This window comes from Haliaeetus leucocephalus, unplaced genomic scaffold, assembly GCF_000737465.1.
Source record: "Haliaeetus leucocephalus isolate CR32 unplaced genomic scaffold, Haliaeetus_leucocephalus-4.0 Scaffold339, whole genome shotgun sequence".
NCBI lineage: Eukaryota > Metazoa > Chordata > Aves > Accipitriformes > Accipitridae > Haliaeetus > Haliaeetus leucocephalus.
In genome coordinates this window covers 14,544,980-14,563,208 of record NW_010972775.1, presented here as the reverse complement: position 1 = coordinate 14,563,208, position 18,229 = coordinate 14,544,980, and the positions used below count along the sequence as shown (strand labels likewise).

The window sequence follows — 18,229 nt, the reverse complement described above, 5'->3', positions numbered from 1 at the left end:
GGGGGCGCGACGCCGGCGGCGGGGAGAGCCGGGCCGCCCCGGGCGAGGAGCCGCCCTGGGACCGCGTGGAGCCGGAGAGCTGGGAGCCCTCGGCGGGGGTCTCAGGCTGCAGGAGTCCGGCTGCCTCCTCTCGCTCCGGGGTGTTGCCGTTGGGCGTAGGCGCCGCAGAAACGAACAGTTTTGCATAAGCATACGCGGTCATATGGCAGGAAAAAGAGAGGACGTGTTCCCCGGCCGAAGCCGGGCGGGAAGGGTGGCGGTGGGGCAGCGGGTTTCGGCTGCGCCGCGCTGACCTGTGCCTGCCCTGGGAAGCGGTAGGAGTATTTGCTTTTCCTGCCTGTGCGTTGGCCAGGTTTTTTGTCGGGAGCCAAAACCGGCTTGTGAATCGTTGCTCGGAACCAAAACAGGGTGTCAAAACTGACTTAGGGCACCTCAGTGCGTGCAGGGTCTTTGCCGTGGGCTTATTTTCTTGCCAAAGGATGCAGGAAATACTTTCTGTTAACGCTACATTTATTAAGAGAAGAAACTTTCCAAAATTTTCTCTTTGGATTTTTCGTGAGAGAAGAGATTCCCTAACGTTGTGTTACGTGTCTGTGAGATGCAACGTCTATTTTGTTGATCGTGTGATGGAGTGAAATGGCTTTGGATGAAATGCCACAGTACATATTTTGGATATGTACTTGGATCAACTTAGCGTTGGATCAACAAGTATCTGACACTAAAATAAGGGGGCCAACGGATCTTGCACTGGGCTTAATGCTAACGAAGAATATTTTTATCAGAGGTGGATTCCGGTTTTACTTGTTTTAATATGTGATCACATTTTGCCATTTTCTGTAGAGTCGGGTTCAGTTCTGAAAATGAAGGACTTGCTCAAGTAAATGCCAACTAATGTTTAAAGGTTGTTCTTTAGATTAAATCCTGATGTAGTCGGTTGTGTAGCTGTCACACTGAAAGTAAATATTATGATATAAACAATTAATTTGGTTCTGTAAGTGTCAATAAAGTAAGCAGAAACAGATCTTTGCCAATCAGGTTAAGTTTTAATATCGGAATTCTATATAATAAATGAAAATCAATATGTAATAGAATGTTATTACACGAATATTTAGCTTCCAGGTTACTATGTCGCACATGGTAACAGAGTTCCATTGCATGCAATCAGTGAGCTGTTTTGCCGACAAAGTAGGATACGAACGGCCTTCTTTGACTTAGGTTTGGTTTGCCATTCTCCTATCTGCTCCTCCAAGGAGCACTGAAGGGACAGCCCTGACGACTTAAGAGGTCTATGCTGAAACTGCTGAATTATAGTAGAGCCTGGTGGCCCTTTTGCACCAACCATTTCTGCTTTCTGTTTTCACCTGCCTGCAGCTGAAGCCACAAAAAGATGTGGTTGCGGGGTGTATGGTATGCACGCACCGCAGAGCAGCCTCAGAGTTGTTCTCCCATGACCACTTTGTGAATTTAGAGAGTGTAATGGGATTATTGAAGAAACATAAAAAAATACAAGGGAAACAAGAGCCAAATGTGTTTGCTGTATGCATCTCTGTGTAATGATCTAACACAGCTGAAGCTGACTTGCAGTTTGGTCCTCAAACTCTCTTGAGCACGGATTGCCGGTCCACTGGAAAGATGAGGAAACGTGTTGGTTTCCTGAAGTGAACCAATACGTTCTTCTTCAAGGCTGAGGTTACAGAGCATTATTTCACTCCTTGTCTAGGCAGTTGGAACAGATCTGAACTGAAAGACACACACACTGGCTGTTGATGGTCCTCCCACGTTTTCTGTGTGTGAGCGTTGCTGTCAGACAAACGTAGTGATGCATGGACAAAGTCAAGATGAGGAGTTTTTGAGCTGTAAAGAGGTGAGGAGAGGAGACCTTCGATCTGTAGCGTAGTGCTGTGTTTGCTCTACCACAGACAGCAGAAGATAGAGCTCCATGAAATAGCTTGATTTATGCTGTGTTTTTTTAAAGTCATAATCTGTTGCTTTTGTTATTGTTTTGGATTAACTACAAAGCATTGCAGAGAAACAATCAAAAGCTGTAGCGAGAGGATTTTAATACTGCTATTTTCTCTTGGGGCCAGATCCTCAGCTGGAGTAATGTGAAAGTAGCCCTATTAGTATTGGTGAAGCTGTGCCGCCTTATGCCAGTTGACTTTCTGATCTGCAATGTTAGGGGAGCACAATAGAGAGATTAACTTGTTAAGCATCTTTAATGATGATTAGAAATTACAATATGATTAAATTTTTATTAAGCAATTGTCTGGGGTTCTAATAACAGTTGATAATTTAGGCAGGACATTAACTTGCAGCTACCACAATACAAATATATGTGATTTTAGTCATATTCTAGATAGTGGAATGGGGATTAGCGGAGACAGAAAAGCTGGGTGTTCTCCAGAAAGTCTTTCAGTGTGGGATCTCCTGGTACAGAACCATGCACTGCACTGCAGCATCATCATCTTTCTCGCGTTAGAGGCAGATTTATCCATTTTCCCACTGATCTTTTTATAATGGAGAGTTTGAGTTATGAAAGTTGGTGGAAGCAGGAGTGGTTTGCAGCCTGTCCTGGCTAGGGCTCACGGGAATTGCAGCATCAGGGACCGAATCGTGGTGGGGCCATCCCTGTGGGCTTCCTGGGCTGCGTTCGATCTAAACTGATAGTTCTTTTTGGTGAAGGTGTTTGTCCATAGCTGCAACTAGACATCACACTGTCAAAACTGAGGGGCTCTGTGAGATAGTCGTCTTCTTTCTTCCTCTTCCCGCATGCTTAGCCTTGGGAATGGGATCTGGTTAGAAGTACTTTGTTCATTTTTCGTAATCTGGATGACTAACTGAAGTGTGAAACACAATACAGGTGTGTGGGAAGCTCATCTGCATTGGCACAAAGCATCAGAGTTAATTTATTTCCTCCTGAAATAAGATTGGCATATTAAATGGAATTTAAGAACAAAAAGATTGTGGAGGTGTAACAAGCATTTCATAAATTACTGCTTGCAGCAAAGTAACTTAGTGCCATGTCTGTTTTAAATGTATATATTTTTGGAATGCAAACTTGTCCATAACTGTTGCTACTTTGGGGTCAAATTTTGCTTAACTTGAGTGCAGTACGTGATGTGGTGATTCTTGTATTAGCCAAGTTGGGATGAAAATGTAAAACTCTTAATGAATTCAACATTTTCTTTTCCTGAGACATTACTTCGTCTTGGGTGATGAGTTCGGTCTGATGGGTGGTCCCAGAGCAGCAACTTTCTGCCCTGATCAGGTGGTGTGAAATGAACTGGTTGTATCCTTTCAGTTCTCCCTGGTGAGGTATCCCTAGATGGAAGGGCCACCCTGGGTGGTACCCACAGATGTATTGCCAAATGCCACAAATTTGTAAGTCAAGTCAGAAGAAATAATGAGATTTCAGAGTTTATCAAGAGTTACACTAGAGGGTGAATCCTGTAGGATGCATTTTTTGGCTATGTTTTAAGACTTTCTGAATCCTTAGGATTGTATTCTTATATTTAATTGAAAAAAAAAATAGTAACTGGATTGTTCACATAGTCACTAAAGCTCCTTTAAAGATTCCTCTTTAAGCAGAGAGCCCAAAGTCCCAAAGGTATGGAGAGCAATGTGTCCCCAGAAGGGCATCTACTAGAGATCTGTTGAGACAGAGAGAGGTGGTGGGCCATGAGAGAAAGCAGTTGCTGTGGCTTAAGACATTACTATTACAACCACAGTAGTCGATGGGGGTACTTTTAGCCTATGGCTAATCCAAGATATAAAAAAAATTGGGGTTGAACCTTGAAGAAAGACGATTAGATAAGCTCTCTTTACTTTCAGTTTGTAATGAGTTAACAGCAAATTTTATGTCATATCAGTGAAAACCTGTAACTCAGCCCTGCATCTGGGCCCTTGTTTTAGGCAAGTGCATTGCGTTCTGGGAGCTGGTTTTGTTTGTATGTGTTTGTTTGACTTGGGAGTTAAGTGGGGATAAATCATTCTCCTGTTTCAGCTGGACATTCTGAGAACCAAGTCGTCTGTTAGCCAGTCTTACGTTTGCACTCAAGTTACTAAGGTATTAAGTGTTGTGGACGAATTTTGTTGATGCTGCCCATTCCATACTCCCAAAAGGAATTGGCTTTCTGAAATTGACAATCTGGCCGTTCTTTTCTTTAGCTTTCAAACAGCTTTGAAATTGATGATTAAAAAAAATCTACTTCAGTGTTTTAGATTTCAAAATTTTCTATTCAACTCAGAGCCCAAAAGTTGTTGTGTTTTATTGCTATGGTAATAACAGCTTTGCCCTTCATTACAATATAGACTATCCAGTAAACTCCAAAATCAATTTAACAGCATCCTGAGGAGTAAATGGAGTGTTCTAGTGATGGAGATTATAATGTGCTCTGATGTTTCTGGGATGCAAAAAAGTAGTCTTCTTTCTAAGATAATGTTAAAACAAACGTCTCAAAAATGGAACACTCGTTAGCTAGTGGAAGGTTTAAATTGCGGATTTTTTTTCCTCGTATTTTCGTCTCCTCCTTACTGCAGAATTGGTCCTTATTTCAGTCAAACTGTGGTATGAGGTGATAGTGCCTCTTGAATTGTTCTCTGATAATGTTTTGTCCTTCAGGACTGTGTACTGAACAGTAACTTGCATTGAAGAAATGTCATTTTTTTATATTTCTAATATATATGGCATACAAAAGATTTCATTTCAGGATATCTCTTCTATCACAGAATATTTATTTAAAATTTGCATATGTAGCCTTTGGTTAGTTTCAAATATTTTTTCAAATCAAATAATGTTTCCCCATGCCTTTTAATAAAAATGCAAAACAAACCAGATATTGCCGATTTCTGTAATACCAGATGGTATTGCTGATTTTTCTTTTCAGTAAGAAAAATTGCTACAAAGATTAGGTAGCAAAGGAAAAAAAATAGCCTTTTCAAAACAGTCAAGGCAAAATAACGTTGTTGAAGTAGTGATTATTGTTATTAAGAGGACAGAAATGGGGCTGTCATTATGAAGATGTATTTGGAAATTATGCTTAAATGGCTTGTGAAGATCAGACATGTGTGTCGTTTAGGGTAATTTGGGGGGGCTTACTGCTTCATAACTGACACGTAAGAATGGAAAATACGTTAATTCAGTGCTACCTGCAGAAAGTACAATATTATTAAAATTTGCAATAGGAAATGGAAAGAGGGATCTTGAGTTTAAGACACAGGAATTTAGATCTCAGGTCTTGCTGTAGATTTCTGGCAGATTTTCGAGTCTATCTATAGCAAAGTGTCTTTGGGTGGCCAGCAATATTTAGAAATAGATGAATCGGCTCTGGATGAGCTGTTCTGTCTAGCCAATACTGTGGAGTGCAGAGATGCTGCCTTGGGTGCAGAAGTGTGCAAATACCAACCCAAGCTTTTCTTGACTGTAAGAGTGTGCTCAGGAAAGGTTATGTGGGAGAGAAATCTGCAAAGATAGAGGTGCTTGTTCACCCATTCTGTAAGATAATTTGTGCAAAAAATTAGATTTGCTGTATGATACAGGCAAAAAATCTGAAATTTCAGAAATCTTGGGTGGGCGCTTGCTGAATAAACAACTGGTACAGTTTACTTCTTGCTAAGAGTGTTTCCTTTGTTCAGATGTAAAGCATTTCCTGTCACCCCATAGGTATCAATCATTCTGTCAAATGAGGAAAAGAAGAATTTAGTAAGGCTGCATTTGTACATTTTAGTTAGCTTCTGATTATAATCCAAGTAAGATAGACGTGCATTGTTAGCAAAGAAAAAACTTAAAAAAATTAGTCATTTATTGTCTTCCATTGTTTAAAATAAAAAAAAAAAGAAAATTAATTGACTGAATAAACCCACATGGGCCAAATACCCACTTTTTGGCTACTCCAGAAGGAACTACTTTGTCAAAAAATGTTACAGGATTTCAGCAAAATCTGGCCTTTAAAGTGTATAAATTACATGGTTTGAAACTTCAGTACCAAACATAGAATGCCAGTTTTTTAACAAGAGCTGACTGAAACTTTAATTTGGATAGTTAAAATTTCAAATGGATCTTGGTTTTATTGTTTACATGGATTAATGGCCATAGGCATGCAATGAGTAATGAATTAGAAGCTGTTTTCAAGATAGATGTAATTTCCTCTTTTTGTACCCAAAGCACGCTAGTCTTCCTTGGACAAAGCCATCTGCACAGGGAGAAAGAGAAATCCTTTGTTTTGGATACTCTACATATTGATGAATGGTTCTAAACTTTCTGCTTCCTCTCTTTTTTGTCACCTTTTATTTCCATTTTGCCTATCTTTGGTATTTCTGTCCTACAGTTTCAATCCTCTTTCCACTGAAGTGCCTCTACCTTTCTCACAACTCCTGTAACTACCGTATTTGAACTGTGGTGCTATACTGGGCTATGTATTGACTTCTCAGTTACTGTTGGTTTAAATGTAAATGAATCCTGGCATTGTACTGGTGCTACTCCCAAGTCTTTCAAGAGCTTATAAATTCGGATTCCATTCTGTAGGTAGCATCTGAAGTCCCCCTTAGAGAAAAGTGGTACTTTTTTATAAGTAGCAATGCTGCTGCCTTCCATGTAACCCAGCAGGTACTGTAAGGTATAATAAGTTGGCTCAAATTAGGAGCCTCTTATTAGCTTACATCTGCCCTAGGTGTATCTATGTTGCTGCTTTGTTCAAGGACAACTTGTAACATTAATTTCAAATGTTTAGATTTGGGCTGCTGAAGTTTTTCTCATCTAAATGTCAACTGCATGTGACAAACAGAATAATATAAAATAATTAAATTTCTTTCTCTAATCAAGCAAAAGGGTTGTTGAATTGTTTAATTACTGGCATTGCCAGCATGCAGATGGGAAGGCTTTTCAGGTAAGTTGCTAATACAAAATGCCTGAAATGGATAGTAATTAACAACTGGCTCTTCATTGGTATGTTAATTACACTGCCAGTTGTCCTGGTGCCTGTCCTTGTTTAAATGTTCAGTTACACTGAACTGAAGTGTTCATTTCCTGGCAAACACAGAATGTATCAGAACAGTTTGACTCTCAGATATATGCAAATATTTTATGGGAAAAGGCATGCCAGTAAATCACTGAGCTGCAAAGAACAAAAACACTGCATATTTCTATTCCTCAGAGGTAGAAGCAAAACCTGTTTCTGTGGAATATACAGGCCTGATTTTGAAAAATGGTCTCCAGTACTTTCTCAGTAATAATCCAGAACATGATTTCATGCAAGTAGATAGTTTTAGGGGCTTGTTACAGCTGACTCTCTCTGTTAGTAAAGGTAGGTGGACATCTGGGTGCTGTTAAATGCCCTTGCAATGCACATATTTTTAAAACCGTATTGCCTCTAATATCTGCATGGAAAATCAAACTGAACTGGAAATGCTTTTAAAACTCAAGATAAAACTGATTATTTAGAATTCAAGGAGAATTAAAGTAACTTCTTATGAATACATGTATTGGGTTTATGTGGCAAGGTTTTGGTAGCGGGGAGGCTACAGGGGTGGCTTCTGTGAGAAGCTGCTAGAAGCTTCCCCTGTATCTGACAGAGCCAATGCCAGACGGTTCCAAGATAGACCTGCTGCTGGCCAAGGCTGAGCCCATCAGCGATGGTGGTAGTGCCTCAGGGATAGTGTATTTAAGAAGGGCGAAAAAAATGTGTGCAGTTGCAGCCAGAGAGAGGAGTGAGAATATGTGAGAGAAACAACCCTGCGGACACCAAGGTCAGTGAAGGAGGAGGAGGAGGTGCTCCAGGCGTCGGAGCAGAGATTCCCCTGTAGCCCATGGTGATGAAGACCATGGTGAGGCAGGCTGTCCCCCTGCAGTCCAGGGAGGTCCACGGTGGAGCAGATCTCCACCTGCAGCCCGTGGAGGACCCCACGCTGGAGCAGGTGGATGCCCGAAGGAGGCTGTGACCATGTGGGAACCCTGCACTGGGCAGGCTCCTGGCAGGACCTGTGGCCCCACGGGGGACAATGCTGGAGCAGTCTATTCCTGAAGGACTGCAGCCTGTGGGAGGGACCCCATGCTGGAGCAGGGGAAGAGTGTGAGAAGTCCTCTGCCTGAGGAGGAAGGAGCGACAGAGACAGCATGTGATGAACTGACCACAACCCCCATTCCCCATCCCTCTGTGCCCCTGGTGGGGAGAAGGTAGAGAAAATTGAGTAAAGTTAAGCCCAGAAAGAAGGGAGGGGTGAGGGGAAGGTGGTGTTAAGATTTGGTTTTATTTCTTATTATCCTACTCTGATTTGATTGGTAATATATTAATTTTTCCCCAAGTCAAGTTTTGCCCATGATGGTAATTGGTGAGTGATCTCTCCCTGTCCTTATGTCAACCCACAAGCCTTTTGTTATATTTTCTCTCCCCTGTCCAGCTGAGGAGGGGAGTGATAGAGCAGATTTGGTGGGCACCTGGCATCCAGCCAGGGTCAACCCACCATAGTGGATCACGTCAGTAGTCTCAGATCTTAGTTAAATTACAGTTTAGTTCTTTTGAGAATGCAGATTGTCTTCTGTTACTTGGATGGTACTTTGCAGAGTGCATCCTCAATCTCCAGATACTACTGCAATAAGTAAAAACAGACTGCAGCTGGTATGCCTCTCAAGTTATTCAGTAATGTCCTGAAGAGGGGCAGGCTGGTAAAGTTATGTGGCTGACCAGCATGTCAGTATGAGGCTAGTATTTTAATTTGCTAAGCTTCTGTCATGTGGAAAGCTGTTAATCTGCCCAGCTGCCCTCAACACGTGGCAGAAGTCAGCCCCTGAAATTTGGTGCTGATTTTAACAGTAGCTGTGGGAAGTGGATTATAGTCATAAAATTAGCTATAAAATGGCACTAGCTACTGTGTGTCACTGCCCTCTGAGTCATGCTTGATCTGTTTGTTGACAAAAAATTTTATTGCTGGTGGTACTGCAGAGCCAACGTGGCCATGGACAAGCTGGCTTTCCATTGTTTCGTGTCCAACAGGCAAAGTTGCTAGCTCAATTTTGAGTCCAACTTCAAAGACTTAAAGTACCGTTAGCTGGAAAAGCTTGGTTTGAAATGCTAAATCCTTGTGTTCCCAACCACTGAGAGGCAGCTCATTTAACAGCAGTCTGTGGAGCCTGGCTGTGTGAGAGAGTTTGGGAAAATAGAGGTCAGTCTGATGACTACTCCTGTGAGTCATGTTCATGCCATAATATATGGGGACACCAATGGTTTCCTCAGATTTAGTTTGTTGGGGTTTTTTTAAAAGCATCTTTAAGAGATCGCCTGGCTTTCTGCATATAGCTGTCACCCTGAAAATGCTCTGCATTTCTGTAGTGAATAGTGGCTTGACCAGTAAAAAACAAGGCTGTATAAAGAACATTTCCCTTGATTTTTATGAGATTTTCAGCAGCCTTAGGAATACAATGGCATCTTATTGGAGCTATGTAAAGGTTTCAGTGTTTCTGGGATAAATGTTCCTCTGCTAATTCATTTTGTTGATGTTTTAATGTAACCCAGACAATTTTTCTGGTTTATATAAAAAAAAAAAAGAAAAAACATTTAATTTGCTGTGCGATCGGGTTTGTGGGAACAGCAGTTTCGTCTTAGCTGCATTGTATTTTTACTTACCAGTGAAGGTCTGAGGTATGCATTTTCATTGTTGAAATTAAAGTAAATGAAGCATCACTAAAGAAAAATACAGGAGCGTTTTCAAACTTTCTTACGAGGACTGGGAAATAAGCATTCTTTCTGAATGCCTGGGCACATTTAAAAGGTGGGCTAGAGTCCTAAATAATTATTCGCCAGCTCCTTTCTTGTAGGCATCTTATCAGAGCAGAGTTTCTGTGAGAATAACTTGGGGGGTATTGAGCCCTTCACTGACTGTGAAGCACAGTTTAGCTGGAAGAGGTGGCTGCCTGCAGCGCAGGGGGACCGATGCCTCCTGCAGCGGGCGGGCCCCGCTGCCCGGCGGTCCCCTGGAGGTCACCATCCATGGTGCTGAAAGGGCACCAGGGTCTGCGCTCCACCGCCGGCGCCACAGCCCTGGTGTCGACGGAGGGCTAACGGCAGTGGGTTTGAGCTGCGTCTCTGAGTGATAACCATTAGCCCGTGAGGTGTTGAGGATGTGTTCGGTTCTCCTGGCTCTCTCGTGGTGGGAGCGATCTCCAGCAAAGAGAGCAGTGGGCTGCGGGAGCTAAGGATGTCTTAAATGGACGTAACAGTCTTCCGCAAATGCCACGTGTTGAGGCCTGCAGAATCCAAATTTCACGGTTCCTACACAAGTCTTTAAAAAATGCGTAATGTCTCCGTAGGTTCTCTGCCCGCAGCTCTCTGCATCTATGGGTTAAGGTTGTTCCAAGTGAAACTGTTTCTTTTTGTTGTATAGGTGAGGGTGGACTGAATTCTCATTAAGAACAAAACGTGCTAGATCAGACTTGTGCTACATGGAACCCCTAGCCAAAAATAGCCCATCGCAGACATTTTAGAATAAAGTATAAAATTTCCATTATGGATAGTTACAGAATGAGATGGCAATAGAGAATTTTCTTCCTTCTTTGTTGTTGATGGGCATTGTGAAGTACTTAGGTTTATATGGGTCTTTGGGGCTCCTTGTAGTGTATTCAAGCTTGAGACTTTGCTCTTGAATGATCACAGCTGTTGGTTTTACTTCTTCTAAATTAAACTGAGTGTTTCTGGACTTGCTGTTCAGGAAATGCAGCTGTATCTACATCCGATCTGAGATGTAGTAGTCTTCTGGTTAAATATATCTCGATACTCTTTCACTCTTCAAACAAGCTGACATCCTATGTTTCCAAATTGTTTTGTGACTCAAGACTTAATGTTTTTTTTTTGTTTTTTTTTTAGTGGTGTCCTCCTTCTGCTTCTTAAGCCCTTTGGTTCTGGACTGTAAATGCGACTGAGGCTTATGATGGTTTTTAACATTTTAGTGAAAGCTGCCAGTCTGAATATGTTTTGCTCTCCAAAGTCTTCCCTTTTGTTACTTGTGTTTCTCCCTCCAGTTCCATGCATGTTTTTAAAAAAGAGGCCATGTAAATATGTAAGGAGTGTTTGAGGTTAGGCAGCTGTAGGGTGGCACTGTAAAACAAAATCTTAGTGCTGAGGTACAATAGCTGAATTAAAAGATGGGTGGTTTTACTTGTTGGCATTTTGGTTGAGTAGAATCACTTGGAGATGTGTGAGTGGGTGGAAAGAACATTAACATGAAGTTCATGCTGAATTATGTTTTGCTTGAGGAAAACTATTCATTAGTCTCATAGCTGGCACATGCCTTTTTATTCCTTCTCTAAAGTAGTATCTGACTACTTTGATGAAAAGGTTGATATGACATTAAGGAATTGGTTCTGCCTCATCTACTGACGATGTGCAAAAGCCTTTCTGCCCTTGGCAGAACTGAATAAGACGTAGGCAGCACGCCAGTCCTCACTTTGCTCTAGGAAGGGCGTACATGTGGTAAATGTTTCAGGGTACACAGAGTCATGGCTCCATCTCTTAGTGTTACGTGTGGAGGTTAATAATGTTGTATCCAAGTTCAGCTCTGGAGCTCATTGTGTCTCCACCTAAACCCCTTTGTTGGTTTTGTTTTTTTCAAGATGGTCTTAAGGACAAAATGTTCTTTCATCATTGCTAAATTTAAAATGACTGTGGTAATTATGAGTAAGAATTTCAGAGACCAATAAATTCTCACTGTGCAGGAAAATTCTTGGCTGTTACAAGCTGCCTGCATTTTTCACTTTCGTCGCTGGCTGGCTATCTCGTGTCTGAGAACTGACCTGGGAAAGAAGACAGTCTTGTGGTACAGGCGCTGGACAGGTTCAAATTTACTGCAGGCTTCCTACTTAACCTCTGACAAGTAATATCCCCATGCCATGGTTAAGTCATCTGATTTTTGTTTCCATTTCTCTTACCTCCAATTTGCATGTCCTGTTTATAAAGCTATGTATTCTGGGAGGCTTTTTTCATACGCATCTGTTATAAAATGACCTATTTGTAGGAGAGTGTGGAGTGCCTATCCTGGAGCAAGCAGAGATAATTTTTTTTCATCATGATGTACTAATTGATAATGTTTTAACAACAGACTTTTAGTGCAACCACATTTATGTTCTATTAGCAAAGATTTTTTTCTCCCTTTGGGAAGAGGAGGAGATAAAAAAGCAGAATATGCAGCTTCTTTCTCCTTGGAAAGAGCAGATATTATTTATTCCAGGCACATGAATAACCATTGATTTGTATTTTCTTTATACAGTAGGTATGATGTTGGGATAATGTGCTTTTTAAGTGTCTTGGCAAAATATACACATGAGCATAGATGGATAGCTATTTCGGTACTGAACTACCAACGATCCACCTAGCTTTAAAGTCTTAATATAGGCTTTACAACTTTTTTCCTGCTGTCTTGACTTATGGTTGCTTTTGTCACTTAATTTGCCTTTGAAAACACATTAGTTTGTTCTCAGCCAGTTACAGTTTGAATTAAGATTGAGAGCAAAATATTCATTGCTTTGTACACAAAAGAAATGATCAAACTACATGAAAAATACAGTTACACAGAGTGAAAATTATGAGATAATTTTAAAGTGTTTGTTGTGTGTTTGAGAGTTGAATTTAAAAAGTAGGAAAATGCATTATATAGGGGTATTTGGTTAGTATGTTAACTCAAATTGCTCTTTAAATCAAGTCAATGAGCTGTCACTGGAAGTAAATACATTTTCAGAAATCAAATCACAATTCTTTTTTAACATTGAAATGTAATGATAAGGTATTTGTAGTGATTTCCTGGTAAGTGCATTTGGCTGCCACTAGTTGTTTGCTTTGTTGCGTGAAGTCCCTGTAGTAGCTGGAACCTGACTGCCAAGTTTGTCATTCAGACTAATTTTATATGTCCCTTGTACTTGTCTGTGCTGCTCTTCAGTCAACAAATATCAAAACAAAAAAACTTAAGTTTGGTCAATATTTGCAGACAAATACTCAGCTTGTTTTTTGACAAACGTCCAGTTTGTTTATAGTGAGGTTTTTTTTCAGTATCGTTCTTCACTTTTGTATTTGATGTATCCACAGAACTGCCTGTATACTTTTGGGAACAAGTGGCTTGTAATGGATGTTGAATCATGTTTAATATGAATATGGGGACATGGAAAAATAATGTTTTGTTGTTACATGTTTTCATTTGTTTAGTAGTTCTCTGGTAGAACATCCAGTGAATTCTTGTATTTCGTAGTTCTGAAAAAGCAGTAAGAGCATGGCCATTACAGCTGATCACTTCTCGAAAGCCTAGCAGAGCTTACCAGCAAACATCATTTTTCTCTCTTATTTTAAAATTGGTAATTTTAAAAAGCAAAGTGTGAGATTCAGTATTATAAAAGCTGTTCAGGAAATAGCTCTGTGAAGAAGTTAAGCAGAAAAAAGTGTTTCAAAATTCATGACAAATTCTTCGGTGTCTAGTAAAGCTAAAGTAACACTAAGGAGTCTTCTGCAGCAAAGCATAGCAGTGTTTTGTATTTACTATATGCCTATGAAGGTTTCCCTTATGCCATAATATTGGGGTGTTCTATTTGGAGCATTTGCAGAGATGAAAAATTCTAGAAAGTAATGCAAAATATGCAAATGCAGCTACCTTTGAACTTCCAAAAGCCTGTGGGCTTTTTTTGTTGTTGTTGTTATTTGCAGACATGAAAGATATAATATGTGAAATTACCTAAAAGGCAGAATGTTCTAAAAAGCATAATTAATCATCCTGGGGCAGTGAAAGGTAGAAAAATCACTAAGACCTTTATTTGTAACTTCTTTTTGCTTGCAGAAAAATTCAGGTTTTGGGAAGCTCATCTTCAAAGACGAGGGTAGCTGCTAATATGGGTTGGTATGTCAGAGCAGTTAAGACTTCAGATGTTCTGAAGGTTGTCCTCTTCAGGAGGTTAAACTGAACACATCCAGATCTCTGACAGATGCCAGTTGAATGTTGTGGGAAGACTGGTATACTCTTTTCAAGGACCAGTTCAATTTGAATCTGGAATTTTCTTATCCACAGCCCTTTTCCATAGCCTGAAGGCTGCATTATAGTGCTTCATAAACTGGGCCTAGAGTATGGAAAAATAATGGTTTGGGGTAATAGATTACACAAGCAGTCTATTCGCTTGTACATCTTGTTTGAGTCATATGAAGTTTTTGATCCTTGTTGCTGCTATGGGAAAGTGAGGTTAGCTGTTTTCTCCCATCTTTAGAGACAAAAAAAATAAAAGAAATGTTAATCAGAAAATCTCCCTTGACTTACTGGAAGTTCGATACGGGATAAAATGAATTGAATATTTAATATGCAAGGCTCAGGCTGGGTTTTTGAAATGGAGTTAAATGTGTTCTTTTTCCCCTGCAATTTTTAGACAGAGAACGTTGCATTAGAAATTGTGAGGAAAGGGAGAAGTGCTAAACCACACCCTATTTTTAGAACATGTTTTGTGATGTTCAGTGATACTCTTTTTAGGGTGTTTCACATAAATATTCTTGGTAATAAATTGGGATGTGGAAACACCTGAAAGGCCAATTAATTATCATAACATCAAATAAGCATCATATGCTTGTTGATCAAGCAGAACTGAAGTCATTAGTGCTATCAATAAAATACTGTTTAATGGAAACAATAGCATTCTGATTACCCAACAGTGCCCAAGGACACTGTAAATATACTGATAATTAAGTATTTGGTAATGCAAGATGGTGTTCTGAATGAATTTACAATTAACATACCCTTCTGAGGCACACTTAAAAAAAACCTTTGTAATAAACAATAAAGGCATTTGAAGGACATGAGTAAGTAATTTTCAATGAATAATTTAAATCAGAGTGGTCTAAATTTTACATCTTTGTAGCTGGACTATGTTGTTCCTGAGCTTTCCGCGGTTGGTGGGGAGTGGATGTCAGCATACGTCTGAGTGCATCACAGAGGCCTCAGGTCTTGGACCCCAGCTTGGTCAGTGGCTTGCAGGGCAGCTTGTGGGCCACCACCACAGCAGTAGTGGTTGGTTTAGTCTGATGTAGTTTGACAGTCACCACTTCCTCAGAAATACTTTGGGCAGATCTTTCATTGTCTTCCTTACCAGCCTCTCCATGACCTGGCTCAATTAGACGACTACCAGAGACGATTTCTCCTGAAGATAGACCCATGCTCTGTTGTAGTAGGCAGGTCAGGTGCAAGACACCACTTCTGTCTAGGTCTGGCTGCTTGGAATTTCAAATTTTTAAATTTAGGATAAATTTTATAAACACTTGCACCTGGGAACTTATACAATGCTTACTGTGCTTGTCCACCTCAGTGAAAATGGATAAGAATGTTTATGTGAAACAATTATAAGAGGGGACCAGGAATGAATTCATTCACAAAAACATCGCTGCTCATTACTTAAGAAATACCTTGTCAAAGTGCGTCCAACTCGAACCAAAAGTTATAGTCATAAATCCTGCCTTGTACGCTCATGAAATCTGATAGCTGACTTGTATTGTAGTTAACAGAAAATACAGACAAGAATCAAGGGATGTTGGCTCTCAAGTCACATAAAATGACTTACACGTGAATTCTGTGTATTTCTGGGTAGAGAGGAAAAGTAAAATAGTCAAGAGAAGGCTTTGGATTCCTAGGAAAGCTAGGCTAGCCCTGATCTGCATTTGGTTAAGATCAGTTTTGGTCAACGTTGTAGGCAGATTTATTACCCATTACCTTTATTTCATTGCATATATACCGCTATTCAGTATGTTTTATATAGTTGATAGGAGTTTAAAGCACTGTCATCTTGTTATGATGTAAACTCCGGAGAACAACAGTATTGATCTCAGCAGGGTTTTTCTTGTGTCTACCATTGTAAGTATTTTAATAGCAGTTTCAAAACAATTTCTGCAAATTGACAGTTGAACTTGTACATGAACAAAATAGATTTGCAATCAAGCACTGATGTTTGCTTGAAAACTAAACCAGCTTCTATTGCTGGAAGAAAATTGCTAAATAGGTAGTAAAAAGCCAGACTTCTTGATAGAAGATAATAGAAATATTATTTTAACATAAATAAATTGAAGATGAATGACTAAAAATGAATTGATGACACAGTAACTGCTCAATAGTTTATCTGCACTCATTATTTATTTATCATAAAACAATAGCATAGTAATTTATACAAGGACATTAGCTTGTAAACATCTTTCGACAATTATCTTGTCGCACAGGGAAATGAAAGAAGGTGAGTTTGGGGAAGGACAAATAGTGATGACGAGATAAATCTAGTAATTGGTGATCTACAGCAAGGGCATACTATGTAAAATGCTTGATTTGATTTTTAATGAAATAAATTAATAGTGGTAGTTGGCTAATTTCTTACCTTTGTAAAAGAAGCACACTTGAGAAGTGTTGCGTCCCCTGCTCATGATGTAAAAACTGTCTGTCCTGTCCCAAGAGGAAGATTTTTCAAGCCCAGCATGCCTTTTCCAGCACTGGCCAAAAGCAGGTGCTTGAAGGAGTATAAAATCAGAGCAAGCATGTGTGGTGCTTCCCCTGGGTACCTTCCCACCCTCCAGCCATGTGTGACTCAGAGGCTTCTTGAGCCAGGCATAACATTTGTATTTTGTAGCACCCAGTGGATTTCTTTTCCACAGTTTTTGGGCAGGCTTTACTAAAACCGATACAAACTTACAGCATCCACAGCTTCCCATTGCAGGGAGTTTGGGGCATCCAGAGATAGTCGTGACTGGTCAGGAAGGCTTGGCAAAAGTAGTAAAGGTGTGGGAATATAAAAAATGTGAAAAGGGACAAGTTGTGGGACAGTTTGACAGTAGCTGAAACAGTTTCACATTGCCCTTGAGGAGCAGACTGTCTTGGGGTGGCTACGAAGAGGGCACAAGCAATGCAAGAGGGGAAGGAATGTAGGTTTAGCTGTTCTGTTTTATACATGTAGTCATGAGGACGTCCAGCAAGGGACATGACGATGAGCAAGGCAGGAAATGAGGAAGGGTTGAATGAGAGGGTTTTTCCTTCTGTGTAGACAGAAGTACAATCTCAGCAAGTCTTAGTGATGCAGAGGCAGATGTGACAGAACTTGGCCGTAACTGGAATCACAGTAAAGCTGATGGTACGGTGTTGTGAGTTGTTTTTTTAACTTGCACTGGAACAAACTGAGAGTTACCCAGTTGGCTCTTTCCTGTTCTACTGAGCAACAAATCTCACCAAGCTCTTTTAATAAATAATTAGTGATAATCTTGTGGGGCAGGGCCATGTGCAGGTGTTTTGCCTAATTCAGTATTATTGTGCCTGGCTTTAGGGTAGCTTTAGCTTGTCTTGCAGCTTCTACTTTACCTCCTGGTGTTTTACTGGATGAAATACAGCAAGTGTTCTGTTTTAAAAAGGGAAGAAAAATGTCCTGTACGTGAATTTCTAATTGAATGCCAACCAAAACAAGCTAAATGAAACAGACTTGTTAAATGAAGAGTTAATGGACTGAGCATGATCTGTCTCTGAGAAACTTGAAGGAAAGTCATTACACTTTATTATTTTTCATCGTGTTTGTTTGCCCAGGCTGGGCGTGTGCTTCTACAGTTTTTGTGAGTTCATTAATGGGTTAGCTTTGGCCACTTCTGCATAACAGAACAGCCATATACGGTATTTGCTAGTTCTGACGCTAAGTAAAAACTATGGAAAATAACTTTGAATGTTACCTTCTGTTTCTCGCACACAACTTACAATTATGCAGTTATTTTTGGCAAATACAAAATGTCAGAGGAGGAGGGAGTATCACCATTCATTTCAAATGGAAATGATGCATAGTTTGGGGAGCCTAATTTTTTTTATAATTTATTTAGTACTTCTGCCACATGTCACTAATACCAGCTGAAATAATATCAATAAAACCAGGGCAAATTAAGGCAGAAAACAGTTAAGTGAAGAATTATGTTGTATCAGTGTGTGATCAAGTATATAATGGCCTATGACCAGGTAGGGTCACATTCAGACAGTATAAATGATCCTACTGCTGTTGACTGCCATTTCACTGTGACCCTTCATCTAAGCTAAGGACCTGCCTCTCTTCCTTTAATAAAGGTTCCATCAATCCTGACACAGCCTTTCAAAGCCAGATTTTCATCTTCTCTGCAAACTGGCCTTTTACAGTAGCTGCCCTACTTCCCTGCCTGATTTGCATGTGCACTTTCCCACTTGTGACTATTTATACCTGAGAGACTTGCCAAGTGTTGGA

General features: G+C 40.2%; 1 protein-coding gene across 1 annotated transcript in view; it reads left to right on the top strand.

Moving 5' to 3' along the window:
- Positions 1-18,229, top strand: part of ARNT2 (aryl-hydrocarbon receptor nuclear translocator 2) — a 104,325-nt gene that overhangs the window by 314 nt on the left and 85,782 nt on the right. The window lies entirely within an intron of this gene.